Raw genomic sequence first — 8,597 nt, forward strand, 5'->3', positions numbered from 1 at the left:
CGTGGGATTGCGAGAAAGGAAACGGAATCTGTGTGGAGTGGGAGAAGGAATGTACTGAAAAGGGAGGAAAGGTGTGGGGCAAGTGCAAGTGTTCTGACTGCTTCTGCTGTGTCATAAGTGAGTTACCTTCCTCATTCAGTACCATACTTCCTTCACTATTCCTTTGACAGAGATTTTCTTGCTTTAGCAGCTTATTTCCCATTGATCAATGACAAATTATGATTATACTACGGCTCTGTATCTTCTAATGGACTTCTTCGTGACTAGCACCACGTGCTGGTGACAATCTTTTGTTAAAGCTCACTGGCAGAACAAGACAATACTGCAGTTATACAGCTTTCGTCAGTAATTCACCGTAATTAGCACCACATTGTATAAGTAAATCTCTCATTCAGTAGCAGAACACAATAAGACTGCAGTTCCACATCCCTTCCTCAGCACTTCATCCTGACATGAACCATATCGTAGTGATACTTTCGTTCTAGCTCAGTGGCAAAGTAGGACAAAACTACTTCTTTTCAGAGAGGTTGTATTGTGGGTGTTTTAGTCTCTACCCACTGAACCCTGTAATGTATTTGCATATTTTAATTCTTGTATTTAATTCTTGTTAGCTGTAGATAAGTCATGTTAACCTAAGACGCAGCTCTAGTAGTGAAAAGCCTAAGTTTTCCAGAGCAAAGTAAATATTTCTGTTGGTAGCAATAACACTATATGAAATCATGTGAGTAAAGCAGTTAATTCTGGCAACTAGACCATGCCCTGTGATTTCCAGTATTATTAGAAAAAAAGAAGAAGCAATTTTACTTAATTGCTGCCGAATTCAAGTAAAGGAAATTTTTACTTGGGTTATATTTTTGCAGTCTATGGGTGCCTTAATCTGAACACTGTGTCGGAAGTTTGGTTTAATTGTCACCCTTCAGGGGCAGCACAGTTACGTCAGATGGCGATCTATCATTACTGTTGGGATGTGAACTGATTATGTTGAGGTATTTGGCAGCACTGTTGGAATTATCTCTGGGTACTCCCTGGTGTGACTATTATTGCAATCGACTCACTGCTCTGACCAAAGTAACCCCTCCAGTTGACATAAGTTACCTCATGTCTGTCACGAGGGAGGTACACACTTCTAACATATCAAAACGAGTAATAATTTTTACATGAAATAAGTATTCACGTCACAAATTTCCTTTGAAATATTTAAACTAAAAATTGTCTTCAAATATTTCTATGCAGCAAGTGGCAGATCATATCAGTGACCCATATACAGTACATACCGGGAGGCGTTCAAGAATTCCTTTACAATGTTTCATCTTTGTAGATACTAGGGGAATTCTTACATAACACTATCGGCTGATCACCAATACGAGGTTGTTTGAGGCGGCTCAGCTGCATGTGCTGTGGCTTCTATAAACTCATATTTGTCGACACTTCCTACACAGCATGCCGCCCACCATACCACGGATTTGTGAATGTAGCTGAACACAGGAAGTAATCTACTGTAGCATATGTAGTTTGGTAATACTTCTCACTCTTTCACCGTCGTGTCTGCAGAGATTAGAGATATATACTCCCACAAATCGATGTGTCTCATTTAATTTTTTGCTTCCTAAAATGGCTGCTGCTATTGTAATTTGCGACTTCCTAAAAATCCTTTGCTCCCAAACATTATCAGGTATTTAAATCTCCTTTCCTAAAGTGGAATTTTGGACCATTCAGTAGCATAGGTTGTTCAGTCATTCGAAAATACACATTAGGATAATATATTTTGAGAAATTTTCACTGGTCCACAAAGAATCAAAGCTGCAAATAAGGAGGGCTGCCTGTATCATCCATTGCACTATAGTCAGCATAAGACCTCGGAAATTCGTATTTTCGTGTTCCTATATAGGGACCTGCCAACACAACTGATAACACTAGAAATTAGGATAGTATTGGACTGACATAATTTTGCTGCATTTTCAGAGAAACCACCACCACCACCACCGACAACAAACAGGACGACTCCAACTACAACGACAACAACGACTCCAAGTACAACAACAACATCGACAAATACATCAACAAGTACTACACAGAACACAACAACCACATCAACAACCACTACATCAACAACAACCAGTGCAGTAAACACAACAATTGTACCTCCACAGAATATTACAATCAACATATCAATTGCAATCAATACAACAACAGCACAAATTAATATTCAAATACTGGCAACGGGCGAACTACAAGCTCTTCTCAACACACTTCTGAGTATCATACAAGCAGCAATTAATAATGCTATTGGAAGGAGGAAGAGAGACACATATAATGAAATGATGGACTTAACCAACCTGATTACTCTGCTGGGATCTCAGTGTGATAACAATGACATTGATGGCATGACGTCCAGTGTGTTGGGTATCAGAATGATCAGAATGAATTTAGAACAGTGGCTTAAATTACTTATAGATAATACAACTGCAACTACTAAGACACCAAGAGTGATGAAAGATTACATCATCGATCAGATTAGGAACGTGCAATTAAAGCTTGAACGCAAGACAGGTGAACTGATTGCAATCCGTCAACAACTTCTCATGCAACTTGCTGAGCTAGGGGGAACTACGTTCCCCCCATTGCCAACACAAACTCCTAAACCCACCCTGATCCCCAGAGTCACCCCACTGAATAATGAGACGTCACTCAGTGATTTATATGCACAAATAAGACAACTTCAGGCGACTCTGACAGAGGTGCTGGGAACGCTGGCAGAACTGCAGGCTTTGAACGACACACTACATAGTCTTATCGACCGAATTGACATGATCCTCAATACAACAACAGGCAGGAGGAAGAGGGATCTTGGAGTACATCTGTATGATATAATTCGCATATGTTTGGATATTCAAAGACTGGTGGATGCCGGTAATCTTGGAGATCTTGATGTTATAACTGTGCGCATACGATTAATCAGATTTACTATTATATTGAACTTTGACAAGGTAAGTCCTGCAGATCGACCCGTTATTATACATGCCATTATCAAAGTTACGTACATGATAGGGATATTAAGTGATGTAGCAAACCAATTACAAATACAGATTGCCATTCTGAATCAAGAAGTAGAAAGGCGCGGAGGAAACCCAATTCCAAATCCACCCACACCCACTGCAGCCCCAGGACCATTAATTCCAGCATCACCAACTACACCAACAACCACAACAAAGAGCACAACAACTGCATCAGGTACAAGTTCACCAACAACCACAACAACTAGCACAACAACCACATCAAGTACAAGTTCACCACCAACAACAACTTCCACACCAAGTACATCAACTGACGTCTCTCTCGCATCATTGCAGAATCAGCTCAATACAATAAACGCTAATATTGTGACTCTGCAGAATTCAGTGGCGCAGTTAACAGCTCTGGCCACCACCGTACAAAATATTCTGAATGCCATTGGTAATGCCATAAGTGGTAGGAGGAGGATCAAGAGGCAGCTTAGTATTGAAATTGAGTTAATTGTTACCATCACGACATATGAAACACAGCTTGAGAATGAGGACTTTAACGGAACTGCAGAAACAAACGTGAAATTCAACACCATCAGGCTATCCATTGAAGCTGACCTGGGAGCTATACTTGCTGGGGGACCTATACCATCCCCTTCTCCTGTTACTGGATACACAATTGCACTTGCAAAAATTTACAAAGCAATTACTAAAACCAATTACCTTTTAGCCAATAAAAACAGTGACGCAGAGGCACTCAAAAAGGAAATCACAGATCGTGGAGGAACAACACCTACTCCTGTGCCGCCAGCAGCAATAATCCCCACCGCATTCCCCCCAGTCACGATCAGGGATGTAACCACACTACCATCAGTGACTACCACACCAAGCCCCTCAGGTTCACCAACAACCACAACAACTTCCACATCAACTGCATCAACCACCCCCTCTCTCGCATCATTGCTGAATCAGCTCAATACAATAAATGATAATATTGTGACCCTGCAGAATTCAGTGGCGCAGTTAACAGCTCTGGCCACCACCGTACAAAATATTCTGAATGCCATTGGTAATGCCTTAGGTGGTAGGAGGAGGATCAAGAGGCAGCTTAGTATTGAAATTCAGTTAATTGTTACCATCACGACATATGAAACACAGCTTGAGAATGAGGACTTTACCGGAATTGCGGAAACAAACGCGAAATTCAACACCATCAGGCTATCCATTGAAGCTGACCTGGGAGCTATACTTGCTGGGGGACCTATACCATCCCCTTCTCCTGTTACTGGATACACAATTGCACTTGCAAAAATTTACAAAGCAATTACTACTACCAATTACCTTTTAGCCAATAAAAACAGCGAAGCGGAGGCACTCAAAAAGAATATTACCGATCTTGGAGGAACAACACCAACTCCTGTGCCGCCAGCAACTACAATCCCCACCGCATTCCCCCCAGTCACCACCAGGGATGTCATTCCAGTCACCACACCACCATCGGTAACTCCTGCACCACCATCGGTAACTCCTGCACCACCATCGGTAACTCCTGCACCACCATCGGTAACTCCTGCACCACCATCGGTAACTCCTGCACCACCATCGGTAACTCCTGCATCACGACATATGAAACACAGCTTGAGAATGAGGACTTTACCGGAATTGCGGGAACAAATGCGGAATTCAACACCATCAGATTAACCATTGAAGCTGGCCTGAGAGCTATACTTGCTGGGGGACCTATACCATCCCCTTCTCCTGTTAGCGGATATACAAATGCACTTGGACAAATTAACAAAGCAGTTATTAATACCAATAACGTTTTAGCCAAGAAAAACAGTCAAGCAGAGGCACTCAAAAAGAAAATTACCAATCGTGGAGGAACAACACCTACTCCTGTGCCGCCAGCACCTCCGGTAACTCCTGCATCTCCATCGGTAACCCCTGCATCACCATCAGTAACCCCTGCATCTCCATCAGTAACTCCTGCATCACCATCAGTAACTCCTGCATCACCATCAGTAACTCCTGCATCTCCATCAGTAACCCCTGCACCACCATCAGTAACTCCTGCACCACCATCGGTAACTCCTGCATCACCATCAGTAACTCCTGCATCACCATCAGTAACCCCTGCATCACCATCAGTAACTCCTGCATCACCATCAGTAACTCCTGCATCACCATCGGTAACTCCTGCATCACCATCGGTAACTCCTGCATCACCATCAGTAACTCCTGCATCACCATCAGTAACTCCTGCATCACCATCAGTAACTCCTGCATCACCATCGGTAACTCCTGGATCACCATCAGTAACCCCTGCATCACCATCAGTAACTCCTGCATCACCGTCAGTGACTCCCACATCTCCACCACCGTGAATGACTCCCCCACCAACACCACCATCAGTGACTCCAGCACCACCACCATCAATGACTCCAGCACCACCAGGACCATCAATGACTCCAGCACCACCACCACCATCAATGACTCCAGCACCACCACCACCATCAATGACTCCAGCACCAACACCACCATCAATGACTCCCCCACCAACACCACCATCACTGACTCCCCCACCAACACCACCATCACTGACTCCCCCACCAACACCACCATCACTGACTCCAGCACCAACACCACCATCACTGACTCCAGCACCAACACCACCATCACTGACTCCAGCACCAACACCACCATCACTGACTCCAGCACCAACACCACCATCAATAACTCCCCCACCTAGACCACCATCAGTTAGTCCAGCACGAACACCACCATCAATGACCCCCACCAACACCACCATCAGTGAGTCCACCAACACCACCATCAATGACTCCCACACGAACCCCAGCACCAACAGGAAGACGATAAATACCATCATCATCATCCACTCGTTCAGTGTCCTGTAACTGGGATGTAGATTTCTGTTCTGGTATCATTTTTGCTCTCCGTGTATGTTTAATTTTACCAAGGTGATCACCCTTACATTTTTTCTTTTTACTTTGATCTAACTTAACCTATTGAAACCAGATTTAACATTAACCTAACTGGCTAACAAACTAACCTAACCTGATGCTAAGGAAACAAACCTAACTAACCTTACCTCTCCCAACAGATTAACCAAACTGACTGACATGTTAATCTGATCCGATGCTAAGAGAACAAACCTAAGCTAACCTAGACTTCCCTGGGTAAGAAAAAGTGCAAAAATGGTACACAGATGGGGAATCATGAAGTGGGAGCCTCAGCTGACAAAGATAACTTCGTCAGTTTACTTTGGGACAAACACGAGACCTGACTGGCATTGAACAAGGAATTTTAAGATGAACTGCGTTTGTTGTTTGACTTTTTCCGCTTAACCCTCTCACTACAATAACACTTTTAATTGTGCTTTTTTTGTTTTCTTTAGACAATTTCAAAAATTTTATAAAAACCCTATATACTATCCCCTGGTGAAGTGGAAGTGGAGCATTATATTTGGGCCACCCTGTACAGTTGCCATAAAAATTCATGTCACCACTCCTGTTCTCTCCATGGACTTTGAAAAATCAGTGTTGCAAATGCAGATTAAACTACTATGGTAATTGACTTATACCAAAATAAGGTCACCAGTGTCAGGTGCTGCAGATTCACTACATTTTCAAAATCCATTGTAAGAAAAGCAGGAAAGGCGAGAGGACTTTTCAGGCTGACTGTACATTATAGCTAATTAATCTAGCTCAAAGTATGTCTCTCCTAAGCTGGTTCACATCATCTGGTTATAAGAGGAAAAATATCAAAGACATTATCATAGCAAAGGGATCAACCCATCCCATCCAGGTGGCATGTATACATGACGACCCGGGGACGTCCGGGTGGCATGTATACATGATCTACTGTTTTATAGTATTATTGTTATTGTATTATTATTATGATTATAGCATTATATTATAATATTATATTATAGCTGTAGCTAAGAAATTATGGTTTAAATAATGGTGATTTTTTAAGAAAAATACCTGCTGATGGTTTGGGTGGTGGAAACAACCCTCAGACGTGATGGGTTAATACTTTGATTTATCAAGGAACTTGTGTACTTTTTATTTAGATGTTTGAGTTTAGACTCTTCAGGGTGACCCATAAACAACAGTCCACTAGAACCTTGCCTGAAGGTATTTTATCTGCTGTGGGGACAGCTCAGTCTGCTGGTGTGGGTATGGGTTTAGCAGTGGGAGTGGGAAATGAATATAACTGATGCAGGATACACACTGAAAATGCTGGCTGAGCCATCCCTAGAACACACACAAAAAATAAACCAGCAGAGTGGAGGAGGAGTGTTATATATGGGCCTCCCTGTATTTTAAAACGTCATGTATGTTTTGAAACAACTCTTGCTTTGACAGAGCAAGGCTGAGTGTGTACTTAATTCACTTTTCACTCCTGTGTGCTTATTAATAACCAAAAGTTTCTTATTATAACACCTGATTAGGGTTGTGTGAGCTAAATACAGTGAGGGTGTGTAATAAATTTGCATAATAAAGTTTTAAGCATGGCTATTGATTTTCATATCTCATTCCTAAAACTACAGAAGCTAGCCACTTCTACTGGATAAAAATAATATGCAAAAAGTGTATGAGATACTCCAGTCTTATGTACCCCATAGGGTATTCTAACAACAAAGACCTAAGAGGAAATACAAAGAACACAACAGCATTAACAAAAGCTGAGCAGTCCTAGTTACACAAGGTACCAGATAGCAAAACAGTTTGGCACGCCGATGATGATATTCTCATCATCGAAGTTAAATATTCACCAAAAATCTAATTATTGTTCAATTTTCATGGGATATGGTTTAAAATGAGCGCCAATGTCTTCCCATTTTCTCTGTGAGTTATGTGACTGCCCCAGGCTGCCACGTAGCCACCCATGCCAGAGAAAATGTCAGTAACTTCCCATCTCAGTTCGTGGTCAGATCCTGCTTACCACCGTGTCTGTTTACCTGAGGTTTTCCATGGATTTTTCATCATTTTCTGTGTCTTACTGCCTTTATATTCACTGTAAATCTTATCCATGAAGGACAGTGACTAAAGAAAGGGCAAATCCATCTTGAAGAGGGAGAAAGAAATGTGTATAAAGGAGAAAGTTTGGAGCATATGATAGAAGTATGAAGGAGTGAAACTCACACCAACAAAGTTTGGGACTGTAAGCAAGGAATTTTCAGAAAGTGATTTCGAAGACATACCACGTTGAGTACACCGCTTCCCGTCTGATCAGCGAAGTTAAGCAACGTTGGGTCTGGTTAGTACTTGGATGGGTGACCGCCTGGGAACACCAGATGCTGTTGGCATCCCTACGTGTCAAGTGGGATTGGTGGAGGATTAGTGCCCCTCCCTGTAAAACAATTAACTCTAGGCCCTTGGCCACCCCGTCTGGGATACATGGCGTCTGGCAATGAATGAATGAATGAAAATTTCGAAGACCCTGATAGTACAAAAAGTGATGGTGATCTTGCTAGTGAATTGGTACAGTGACACAGTAAGTGAAACAAGTGATATCAGCGGTGATGGTGGTGTCAAGCGGGAGGCTAGTAGTGAGCCGGAGGTTATTGGC

General features: G+C 42.4%; 1 pseudogene; it reads left to right on the forward strand.

Moving 5' to 3' along the window:
* The first annotated feature begins 8,215 nt into the window (after nucleotides 1–8,215).
* LOC145397026 (5S ribosomal RNA) lies at nucleotides 8,216–8,335 on the forward strand (annotated as a pseudogene).
* The last annotated feature ends 262 nt before the right edge of the window (nucleotides 8,336–8,597 follow it).

The sequence above is a fragment of the Coenobita brevimanus genome, chromosome 4 (assembly GCF_032717465.1).
Source record: "Coenobita brevimanus isolate Jiangsu-jjx chromosome 4, ASM3271746v2, whole genome shotgun sequence".
Lineage (NCBI taxonomy): Eukaryota > Metazoa > Arthropoda > Malacostraca > Decapoda > Coenobitidae > Coenobita > Coenobita brevimanus.